Source organism: Carassius gibelio, chromosome B19, assembly GCF_023724105.1.
Source record: "Carassius gibelio isolate Cgi1373 ecotype wild population from Czech Republic chromosome B19, carGib1.2-hapl.c, whole genome shotgun sequence".
NCBI lineage: Eukaryota > Metazoa > Chordata > Actinopteri > Cypriniformes > Cyprinidae > Carassius > Carassius gibelio.
The window spans coordinates 987,096-1,000,639 of record NC_068414.1 but is presented as its reverse complement, the minus strand read 5'-3'; positions in this window follow the sequence as shown (position 1 = coordinate 1,000,639).

Sequence of the window (13,544 nt, the reverse complement as noted above, 5' to 3'; positions counted from 1 at the left end):
TGTACTTTTCCAAACCTAACCCAAGCCAGAGCCATCGGACTAGACATACCATCTTACGTAAAAGATCCTATTATGGGCCTCTGTCATTGTTCTAATTGAATATCTTTGATTGAATCACTCCTTCCCGTGCCTCCTTTTCTCCGCCATTGGGAGAGGAGGAGATGGGACAGGGGGGCAAACCCAGGCCCAGACAGGCTTGGTGGGAGGTGCGTGGCCCAGACAGGCCTAGTCACCTCCTGGTTTGCTTTAAATTGAAACTCTTAAACCTTGAGTAGTAATCTTTTGAGGGGTTTTTGTATTTTATTTATTTATTTATTATTATTATTATTATTATTATTATCTTTACATATTATATTTTTAGGTACATGATTATTAACATGCTAATTTTAACATACTGGTACCTTTAAATATAAATCTGTTAAATAGTTCATTCTATTTAATATTTACAGTTTTTTTCTATTTTTGATCTATATTATTAGCATGCTAACTTCAATGTACCAATATCTTTAAATAGTCATCTGTTAGCTTATTTAATTTTTTAGGATATTATCAAAATACTCGTTTTAACATATGATACCTTTTAATAGTAAACTTTAAAGATTTTGATATTTATTTCACAATATATATATATGTGTTTTATATTTTAAGTAATTTTAAACTAAGAAAAGTATACATAAAACCCCATGAAAGTAAGACTAGAAACGTGTTTGAAGCAGCAAATTTGCACACTTAGTGTTTTAAGGCCGAAAAACACGATGATCCTTCGGTTTTCTACTGAAGAGACTGTCTTGAATATTTCCCTCACTCTAAATACGTTGAGGGAGCAGGAAAGAATAACAGCAAACAATGCCTTCCTGTAACAAGTATGGTCTTTGAAACATGACTGTTTGGCTGAAACAAAACTTTCTTGGCAGAGCACGATGCTGGGTCGGGATTATCGGACTGCAGCTTTCGAGTTGTGGTCTGGTTCGCCGATCTGGAACAAGTTCAGTCAAGAACTTTGTGTTCTCATATCTACTTAGATCTAGATTGAGTGCTGGAACAAACTGCACTCTCAAGCTAACCGCCATAACCTCAGCAATTATGAACCCAGCCGGTTCAACTCGAGCACTGTGAAACTTAAGGGTGAAAAAATTCAGAGCCTAAATTTAACCAAAAACATAACTTTCACTTTTTTAGGCCCAATGCTTAGACAAGCACAGCTCCTAGACCGGAGATGATCTCATGCGATATGGTATAGTCTGACAAGCGTGGGCCCGTGCACCTTTCCCTCAGTCTCCCTATCCCAAACCGGCCTAGACGAGGGCTAGGTTGGGGGGAGCTGTTGTACTTTTCCAAACCTAACCCAAGCCAGAGCCATCGGACTAGACATACCATCTTACGTAAAAGATCCTATTATGGGCCTCTGTCATTGTTCTAATTGAATATCTTTGATTGAATCACTCCTTCCCGTGCCTCCTTTTCTCCGCCATTGGGAGAGGAGGAGATGGGACAGGGGGGCAAACCCAGGCCCAGACAGGCTTGGTGGGAGGTGCGTGGCCCAGACAGGCCTAGTCACCTCCTGGTTTGCTTTAAATTGAAACTCTTAAACCTTGAGTAGTAATCTTTTGAGGGGTTTTTGTATTTTATTTATTTATTTATTATTATTATTATTATTATTATCTTTACATATTATATTTTTAGGTACATGATTATTAACATGCTAATTTTAACATACTGGTACCTTTAAATATAAATCTGTTAAATAGTTCATTCTATTTAATATTTACAGTTTTTTTCTATTTTTGATCTATATTATTAGCATGCTAACTTCAATGTACCAATATCTTTAAATAGTCATCTGTTAGCTTATTTAATTTTTTAGGATATTATCAAAATACTCGTTTTAACATATGATACCTTTTAATAGTAAACTTTAAAGATTTTGATATTTATTTCACAATATATATATATGTGTTTTATATTTTAAGTAATTTTAAACTAAGAAAAGTATACATAAAACCCCATGAAAGTAAGACTAGAAACGTGTTTGAAGCAGCAAATTTGCACACTTAGTGTTTTAAGGCCGAAAAACACGATGATCCTTCGGTTTTCTACTGAAGAGACTGTCTTGAATATTTCCCTCACTCTAAATACGTTGAGGGAGCAGGAAAGAATAACAGCAAACAATGCCTTCCTGTAACAAGTATGGTCTTTGAAACATGACTGTTTGGCTGAAACAAAACTTTCTTGGCAGAGCACGATGCTGGGTCGGGATTATCGGACTGCAGCTTTCGAGCTGCGGTCTGGTTCGCCGATCTGGAACAAGTTCCGTAAAGAACTTTGTGTTCTCACATCTAATCAGATTTAATTATAATGCTGAACCAAACCTGCGCTGTAAACCTAACCGCCATAACCTCAACGATTGAAAACCTTGCCGATTCGACTCGAGTACTGTGAAATTTAAGGCCGAGCTAAACCTTAACCAACACAGACGCAACCATCGGAAAACTTGCTGGCTCAACTCGAGCACTGTTAAATTTAAGGCTGAATTAACCCACACCCTAACCTTAGCATCACAGATGCAGCTATCGGAAAACTTGCTGGCTCAACTCAAGTACTGCTAATTTTAAGGCTGAATTATAACACACCTTAAACTTAACCATCACAGACCCAGTGATTGCAGTCTAACGATGACACTTACCGTCTTTGGGACAAGGCAGTCTGGCTGAAACAGGACTTCATGGCGGAACGCGATGCTGGGTCGGGATCGTCGGACTCTGAATTTCGAGCTGTGGTCTGGTGAGTACCGCTTCATTTAAGGCTGAACCAAACCACACCCTAAACTTAACCGTCACAGACCCAGCGGTTTAAAAACCTAGCCGGTTTAATTCGAACACAGCTAAATTTAAGGCTGAACTAAAACACACCCTAAACTTAACCGTCACAGACCCAGCGGTTTAAAAACCTAGCCGGTTTAATTCTAACACAGCTAAATTTAAGGCTGAACTAAAACACACCCTAAACTTAACCATCATAGACCCAGTGATTATAGTCTAACGATGACATTTACCGTCCTTGGGGACAAGGCAGTCTGGCTGAAACAGGACTTCATGGCGGAACGCGATGCTGGGTCGCGATCGTCGGACTCTGAATTCCGAGCTGTGGTCTGGTGAGTACTGCTAAATTTAAGGCTGAACCAAACCACACCCTAACTTAATCGTCACAGACCCAGCGGTTTAAAAACCTAGCCGGTTGAACTCAAAACACTGCTAAATTTAAGGCTTAACTAAACCACACACTGTATCTAGCCATCACTGACCCAGCGTTTTTTTAAAAAAACCACATTGAATCTTTTAATTGGATCACTCCTTCCCGGTTCTCCTTTTCTCCGCCAGGGGAGGAGGAAGAGGCGGGACAGGGGGGCAAACCCAAGCCCAGACAGGCTTGGTGGGAGGTGCATGGCCCAGACAGGCCTAGTCACCTCCTGGTTTGCTTTAAATTGAAACTCTTGGACCTTTAATGGTTTTCTTTCCGGGGGTTTTTATATCTTTATATATTTTTATAGTCTTAATTTTTGTTTTTTATTTTTTATTTTTAGATTTATATTTATATGTATGATATTATGGACATGTTAATTTTAACATACTCATACCTTTAGTGGTAAGCTGAAAGATCTTTTCCTATTTTTCTTCCGACTAACTTTAAAATACTGATATTACTAACAGAAAGATAAAGAAAGAGGTATTGGATAACTAATTTTCAAATAGGGAGAGTGTATCTAAAACCCCCTGGGAGTAAGCCTAGAAATGTGTTTGGAGCAGCAATTTTGATACTTATTGAGCTTGATAAAACTTACTTTCAAAATATAGGAAGTACGTGGAGCCAACCGTTTTAATGCCTTCTGATTCACTTCAAGAGGTAACTATTAAACCTTAATTAGTAATGTGTTAATGATTAATAGAGTAATATTAGCATTAGCACGCTAACGTAAGTGAATTAATATTACCTACAGAACAATTAAGTGACAGAGATCAGAATCCAGGCTTTAAATTAATTAAAATGCTGTTTAAATCCCCAGAAAAATAGGCCTTGAAACGTTATTGGAGCAGGAATCCGCATATTTAATTAGCTGTCAAAGAAGCTGACTTTAAATGCTAAAAAGAGCTATTTATCAGTGATAAAAACCTAAGAAAGCTGTACGGTCGTGTCCGACATATTTGGAGGAGCACAAGATGGGTCTAATCTCAAAAAATATTTTGATAATTTTGAACTCACCACCCTGTAACAGTGTATGCAAAAACACACAAATAGAAGGCTATTGCAACATCTTTCTCTCTCAGAAGTTATCGCATCCAGCGGTTACCCTTGTGTGAGGGTGATGTCTGATTGGTTTGCCATAACTTTTAGGAGGGAGGTCTGGTAGAAGCTTGATGCCCCGCATCCGCCAGTCTCAACCTTCGACCTTTTAGGAGTATTCTAGGCCAAGTTTTCGATATTTCAGACCTACTTTGGTTTATTATACAGCAGAGTACATATGTTTTTTTCAGTCGCTCTAACATGCACTCCAAATAATTTCAAATCAACAGAATCAAATTAACATCTCTCCTAATCACTGGTTTAAGTGGAAAACCCCTTTTAACTCAATCCAGACCCCAACCATGCAATTGTGGATCTGGTCAGGCCCAAATAGCAATTGGATACAAGACACGCGCTTGGGGCTGATCGTCCAAGCGAGCCGGCCTCAGCGTGAGGGTGTATAGTGTTTAACGGCCGAAACACCCGATGATCCTGAGGTACACTACTGAAGAGGTTGTCTTGAACATTTCCCTCACTCTAACTGTTTTGGGGGAGCAGGAAAGAATAATGACCAAAATGTCCTACTATAACAAATATCGTCCTTGAAACATGGCATTTGCCTGAAACAAAACTTCTTGGCGTGTTCAAAAACCCAACCGGTTCAACTCGGGTACTGTTAAATCTATAGATGGACCAAACCGCGCTCTAAACCTAACCACCATAACCGCAGCATTTAAAAACCTAGCCGGTTCAACTCGAGGACTGCTATTTTTAAGGCTGGACCAAACCACACCCCTAAACTTAACCATCACAGACCCAACGATTATAATTTAACTATGACATTAACCGTCTTTGATAACATGGCAGTCTGGCTGAAACTGGACTTCATGACGGAACGCGATGCTGGGTCGGGATCGTCGGACTCTGAATTTCGAGCTGTGGTCTGGTGAGTACTGCTAAATTTAAGGCTGAACCAAACCACACCCTAAACTTAACCGTCACAGACCCAGCGGTTTAAAAACCTAGTCGGTGTAATTCTAACACAGCTAAATTTAAGGCTGAACCAAACCACACCCTAAACTTAACCGTCACAGACCCAGCGGTTTGCAAACCTAGTCGGTGTAATTCTAACACAGCTAAATTTAAGGCTGAACTAAAACACACCCTAAACTTAACAATCACAGACCCAATGATTATAATTTAACTATGACATTAACCGTCTTTGATAACATGGCAGTCTGGCTGAAACAATACTTTTTGGCAGAGCACGATGCTGGGTCGGGATTACCGGTCTGCGACCTTCGAGTTGTGGTCTGGTTCGCCGATCTGGAACAAGTTCAGTCAAGAACTTTGTGTTCTCATATCTACTTAGATCTAGATTGAGTGCTGGAACAAACTGCACTCTCAAGCTAACCGCCATAACCTCAGCAATTATGAACCCAGCCGGTTCAACTCGAGCACTGTGAAACTTAAGGGTGAAAAAATTCAGAGCCTAAATTTAACCAAAAACATAACTTTCACTTTTTTAGGCCCAATGCTTAGACAAGCACAGCTCCTAGACCGGAGATGATCTCATGCGATATGGTATAGTCTGACAAGCGTGGGCCCGTGCACCTTTCCCTCAGTCTCCCTATCCCAAACCGGCCTAGACGAGGGCTAGGTTGGGGGGAGCTGTTGTACTTTTCCAAACCTAACCCAAGCCAGAGCCATCGGACTAGACATACCATCTTACGTAAAAGATCCTATTATGGGCCTCTGTCATTGTTCTAATTGAATATCTTTGATTGAATCACTCCTTCCCGTGCCTCCTTTTCTCCGCCATTGGGAGAGGAGGAGATGGGACAGGGGGGCAAACCCAGGCCCAGACAGGCTTGGTGGGAGGTGCGTGGCCCAGACAGGCCTAGTCACCTCCTGGTTTGCTTTAAATTGAAACTCTTAAACCTTGAGTAGTAATCTTTTGAGGGGTTTTTGTATTTTATTTATTTATTTATTATTATTATTATTATTATTATTATCTTTACATATTATATTTTTAGGTACATGATTATTAACATGCTAATTTTAACATACTGGTACCTTTAAATATAAATCTGTTAAATAGTTCATTCTATTTAATATTTACAGTTTTTTTCTATTTTTGATCTATATTATTAGCATGCTAACTTCAATGTACCAATATCTTTAAATAGTCATCTGTTAGCTTATTTAATTTTTTAGGATATTATCAAAATACTCGTTTTAACATATGATACCTTTTAATAGTAAACTTTAAAGATTTTGATATTTATTTCACAATATATATATATGTGTTTTATATTTTAAGTAATTTTAAACTAAGAAAAGTATACATAAAACCCCATGAAAGTAAGACTAGAAACGTGTTTGAAGCAGCAAATTTGCACACTTAGTGTTTTAAGGCCGAAAAACACGATGATCCTTCGGTTTTCTACTGAAGAGACTGTCTTGAATATTTCCCTCACTCTAAATACGTTGAGGGAGCAGGAAAGAATAACAGCAAACAATGCCTTCCTGTAACAAGTATGGTCTTTGAAACATGACTGTTTGGCTGAAACAAAACTTTCTTGGCAGAGCACGATGCTGGGTCGGGATTATCGGACTGCAGCTTTCGAGTTGTGGTCTGGTTCGCCGATCTGGAACAAGTTCAGTCAAGAACTTTGTGTTCTCATATCTACTTAGATCTAGATTGAGTGCTGGAACAAACTGCACTCTCAAGCTAACCGCCATAACCTCAGCAATTATGAACCCAGCCGGTTCAACTCGAGCACTGTGAAACTTAAGGGTGAAAAAATTCAGAGCCTAAATTTAACCAAAAACATAACTTTCACTTTTTTAGGCCCAATGCTTAGACAAGCACAGCTCCTAGACCGGAGATGATCTCATGCGATATGGTATAGTCTGACAAGCGTGGGCCCGTGCACCTTTCCCTCAGTCTCCCTATCCCAAACCGGCCTAGACGAGGGCTAGGTTGGGGGGAGCTGTTGTACTTTTCCAAACCTAACCCAAGCCAGAGCCATCGGACTAGACATACCATCTTACGTAAAAGATCCTATTATGGGCCTCTGTCATTGTTCTAATTGAATATCTTTGATTGAATCACTCCTTCCCGTGCCTCCTTTTCTCCGCCATTGGGAGAGGAGGAGATGGGACAGGGGGGCAAACCCAGGCCCAGACAGGCTTGGTGGGAGGTGCGTGGCCCAGACAGGCCTAGTCACCTCCTGGTTTGCTTTAAATTGAAACTCTTAAACCTTGAGTAGTAATCTTTTGAGGGGTTTTTGTATTTTATTTATTTATTTATTATTATTATTATTATTATTATCTTTACATATTATATTTTTAGGTACATGATTATTAACATGCTAATTTTAACATACTGGTACCTTTAAATATAAATCTGTTAAATAGTTCATTCTATTTAATATTTACAGTTTTTTTCTATTTTTGATCTATATTATTAGCATGCTAACTTCAATGTACCAATATCTTTAAATAGTCATCTGTTAGCTTATTTAATTTTTTAGGATATTATCAAAATACTCGTTTTAACATATGATACCTTTTAATAGTAAACTTTAAAGATTTTGATATTTATTTCACAATATATATATATGTGTTTTATATTTTAAGTAATTTTAAACTAAGAAAAGTATACATAAAACCCCATGAAAGTAAGACTAGAAACGTGTTTGAAGCAGCAAATTTGCACACTTAGTGTTTTAAGGCCGAAAAACACGATGATCCTTCGGTTTTCTACTGAAGAGACTGTCTTGAATATTTCCCTCACTCTAAATACGTTGAGGGAGCAGGAAAGAATAACAGCAAACAATGCCTTCCTGTAACAAGTATGGTCTTTGAAACATGACTGTTTGGCTGAAACAAAACTTTCTTGGCAGAGCACGATGCTGGGTCGGGATTATCGGACTGCAGCTTTCGAGCTGCGGTCTGGTTCGCCGATCTGGAACAAGTTCCGTAAAGAACTTTGTGTTCTCACATCTAATCAGATTTAATTATAATGCTGAACCAAACCTGCGCTGTAAACCTAACCGCCATAACCTCAACGATTGAAAACCTTGCCGATTCGACTCGAGTACTGTGAAATTTAAGGCCGAGCTAAACCTTAACCAACACAGACGCAACCATCGGAAAACTTGCTGGCTCAACTCGAGCACTGTTAAATTTAAGGCTGAATTAACCCACACCCTAACCTTAGCATCACAGATGCAGCTATCGGAAAACTTGCTGGCTCAACTCAAGTACTGCTAATTTTAAGGCTGAATTATAACACACCTTAAACTTAACCATCACAGACCCAGTGATTGCAGTCTAACGATGACACTTACCGTCTTTGGGACAAGGCAGTCTGGCTGAAACAGGACTTCATGGCGGAACGCGATGCTGGGTCGGGATCGTCGGACTCTGAATTTCGAGCTGTGGTCTGGTGAGTACCGCTTCATTTAAGGCTGAACCAAACCACACCCTAAACTTAACCGTCACAGACCCAGCGGTTTAAAAACCTAGCCGGTTTAATTCGAACACAGCTAAATTTAAGGCTGAACTAAAACACACCCTAAACTTAACCGTCACAGACCCAGCGGTTTAAAAACCTAGCCGGTTTAATTCTAACACAGCTAAATTTAAGGCTGAACTAAAACACACCCTAAACTTAACCATCATAGACCCAGTGATTATAGTCTAACGATGACATTTACCGTCCTTGGGGACAAGGCAGTCTGGCTGAAACAGGACTTCATGGCGGAACGCGATGCTGGGTCGCGATCGTCGGACTCTGAATTCCGAGCTGTGGTCTGGTGAGTACTGCTAAATTTAAGGCTGAACCAAACCACACCCTAACTTAATCGTCACAGACCCAGCGGTTTAAAAACCTAGCCGGTTGAACTCAAAACACTGCTAAATTTAAGGCTTAACTAAACCACACACTGTATCTAGCCATCACTGACCCAGCGTTTTTTTAAAAAAACCACATTGAATCTTTTAATTGGATCACTCCTTCCCGGTTCTCCTTTTCTCCGCCAGGGGAGGAGGAAGAGGCGGGACAGGGGGGCAAACCCAAGCCCAGACAGGCTTGGTGGGAGGTGCATGGCCCAGACAGGCCTAGTCACCTCCTGGTTTGCTTTAAATTGAAACTCTTGGACCTTTAATGGTTTTCTTTCCGGGGGTTTTTATATCTTTATATATTTTTATAGTCTTAATTTTTGTTTTTTATTTTTTATTTTTAGATTTATATTTATATGTATGATATTATGGACATGTTAATTTTAACATACTCATACCTTTAGTGGTAAGCTGAAAGATCTTTTCCTATTTTTCTTCCGACTAACTTTAAAATACTGATATTACTAACAGAAAGATAAAGAAAGAGGTATTGGATAACTAATTTTCAAATAGGGAGAGTGTATCTAAAACCCCCTGGGAGTAAGCCTAGAAATGTGTTTGGAGCAGCAATTTTGATACTTATTGAGCTTGATAAAACTTACTTTCAAAATATAGGAAGTACGTGGAGCCAACCGTTTTAATGCCTTCTGATTCACTTCAAGAGGTAACTATTAAACCTTAATTAGTAATGTGTTAATGATTAATAGAGTAATATTAGCATTAGCACGCTAACGTAAGTGAATTAATATTACCTACAGAACAATTAAGTGACAGAGATCAGAATCCAGGCTTTAAATTAATTAAAATGCTGTTTAAATCCCCAGAAAAATAGGCCTTGAAACGTTATTGGAGCAGGAATCCGCATATTTAATTAGCTGTCAAAGAAGCTGACTTTAAATGCTAAAAAGAGCTATTTATCAGTGATAAAAACCTAAGAAAGCTGTACGGTCGTGTCCGACATATTTGGAGGAGCACAAGATGGGTCTAATCTCAAAAAATATTTTGATAATTTTGAACTCACCACCCTGTAACAGTGTATGCAAAAACACACAAATAGAAGGCTATTGCAACATCTTTCTCTCTCAGAAGTTATCGCATCCAGCGGTTACCCTTGTGTGAGGGTGATGTCTGATTGGTTTGCCATAACTTTTAGGAGGGAGGTCTGGTAGAAGCTTGATGCCCCGCATCCGCCAGTCTCAACCTTCGACCTTTTAGGAGTATTCTAGGCCAAGTTTTCGATATTTCAGACCTACTTTGGTTTATTATACAGCAGAGTACATATGTTTTTTTTCAGTCGCTCTAACATGCACTCCAAATAATTTCAAATCAACAGAATCAAATTAACATCTCTCCTAATCACTGGTTTAAGTGGAAAACCCCTTTTAACTCAATCCAGACCCCAACCATGCAATTGTGGATCTGGTCAGGCCCAAATAGCAATTGGATACAAGACACGCGCTTGGGGCTGATCGTCCAAGCGAGCCGGCCTCAGCGTGAGGGTGTATAGTGTTTAACGGCCGAAACACCCGATGATCCTGAGGTACACTACTGAAGAGGTTGTCTTGAACATTTCCCTCACTCTAACTGTTTTGGGGGAGCAGGAAAGAATAATGACCAAAATGTCCTACTATAACAAATATCGTCCTTGAAACATGGCATTTGCCTGAAACAAAACTTCTTGGCGTGTTCAAAAACCCAACCGGTTCAACTCGGGTACTGTTAAATCTATAGATGGACCAAACCGCGCTCTAAACCTAACCACCATAACCGCAGCATTTAAAAACCTAGCCGGTTCAACTCGAGGACTGCTATTTTTAAGGCTGGACCAAACCACACCCCTAAACTTAACCATCACAGACCCAACGATTATAATTTAACTATGACATTAACCGTCTTTGATAACATGGCAGTCTGGCTGAAACTGGACTTCATGACGGAACGCGATGCTGGGTCGGGATCGTCGGACTCTGAATTTCGAGCTGTGGTCTGGTGAGTACTGCTAAATTTAAGGCTGAACCAAACCACACCCTAAACTTAACCGTCACAGACCCAGCGGTTTAAAAACCTAGTCGGTGTAATTCTAACACAGCTAAATTTAAGGCTGAACCAAACCACACCCTAAACTTAACCGTCACAGACCCAGCGGTTTGCAAACCTAGTCGGTGTAATTCTAACACAGCTAAATTTAAGGCTGAACTAAAACACACCCTAAACTTAACAATCACAGACCCAATGATTATAATTTAACTATGACATTAACCGTCTTTGATAACATGGCAGTCTGGCTGAAACAATACTTTTTGGCAGAGCACGATGCTGGGTCGGGATTACCGGTCTGCGACCTTCGAGTTGTGGTCTGGTTCGCCGATCTGGAACAAGTTCAGTCAAGAACTTTGTGTTCTCATATCTACTTAGATCTAGATTGAGTGCTGGAACAAACTGCACTCTCAAGCTAACCGCCATAACCTCAGCAATTATGAACCCAGCCGGTTCAACTCGAGCACTGTGAAACTTAAGGGTGAAAAAATTCAGAGCCTAAATTTAACCAAAAACATAACTTTCACTTTTTTAGGCCCAATGCTTAGACAAGCACAGCTCCTAGACCGGAGATGATCTCATGCGATATGGTATAGTCTGACAAGCGTGGGCCCGTGCACCTTTCCCTCAGTCTCCCTATCCCAAACCGGCCTAGACGAGGGCTAGGTTGGGGGGAGCTGTTGTACTTTTCCAAACCTAACCCAAGCCAGAGCCATCGGACTAGACATACCATCTTACGTAAAAGATCCTATTATGGGCCTCTGTCATTGTTCTAATTGAATATCTTTGATTGAATCACTCCTTCCCGTGCCTCCTTTTCTCCGCCATTGGGAGAGGAGGAGATGGGACAGGGGGGCAAACCCAGGCCCAGACAGGCTTGGTGGGAGGTGCGTGGCCCAGACAGGCCTAGTCACCTCCTGGTTTGCTTTAAATTGAAACTCTTAAACCTTGAGTAGTAATCTTTTGAGGGGTTTTTGTATTTTATTTATTTATTTATTATTATTATTATTATTATTATTATCTTTACATATTATATTTTTAGGTACATGATTATTAACATGCTAATTTTAACATACTGGTACCTTTAAATATAAATCTGTTAAATAGTTCATTCTATTTAATATTTACAGTTTTTTTCTATTTTTGATCTATATTATTAGCATGCTAACTTCAATGTACCAATATCTTTAAATAGTCATCTGTTAGCTTATTTAATTTTTTTAGGATATTATCAAAATACTCGTTTTAACATATGATACCTTTTAATAGTAAACTTTAAAGATTTTGATATTTATTTCACAATATATATATATGTGTTTTATATTTTAAGTAATTTTAAACTAAGAAAAGTATACATAAAACCCCATGAAAGTAAGACTAGAAACGTGTTTGAAGCAGCAAATTTGCACACTTAGTGTTTTAAGGCCGAAAAACACGATGATCCTTCGGTTTTCTACTGAAGAGACTGTCTTGAATATTTCCCTCACTCTAAATACGTTGAGGGAGCAGGAAAGAATAACAGCAAACAATGCCTTCCTGTAACAAGTATGGTCTTTGAAACATGACTGTTTGGCTGAAACAAAACTTTCTTGGCAGAGCACGATGCTGGGTCGGGATTATCGGACTGCAGCTTTCGAGTTGTGGTCTGGTTCGCCGATCTGGAACAAGTTCAGTCAAGAACTTTGTGTTCTCATATCTACTTAGATCTAGATTGAGTGCTGGAACAAACTGCACTCTCAAGCTAACCGCCATAACCTCAGCAATTATGAACCCAGCCGGTTCAACTCGAGCACTGTGAAACTTAAGGGTGAAAAAATTCAGAGCCTAAATTTAACCAAAAACATAACTTTCACTTTTTTAGGCCCAATGCTTAGACAAGCACAGCTCCTAGACCGGAGATGATCTCATGCGATATGGTATAGTCTGACAAGCGTGGGCCCGTGCACCTTTCCCTCAGTCTCCCTATCCCAAACCGGCCTAGACGAGGGCTAGGTTGGGGGGAGCTGTTGTACTTTTCCAAACCTAACCCAAGCCAGAGCCATCGGACTAGACATACCATCTTACGTAAAAGATCCTATTATGGGCCTCTGTCATTGTTCTAATTGAATATCTTTGATTGAATCACTCCTTCCCGTGCCTCCTTTTCTCCGCCATTGGGAGAGGAGGAGATGGGACAGGGGGGCAAACCCAGGCCCAGACAGGCTTGGTGGGAGGTGCGTGGCCCAGACAGGCCTAGTCACCTCCTGGTTTGCTTTAAATTGAAACTCTTAAACCTTGAGTAGTAATCTTTTGAGGGGTTTTTGTATTTTATTTATTTA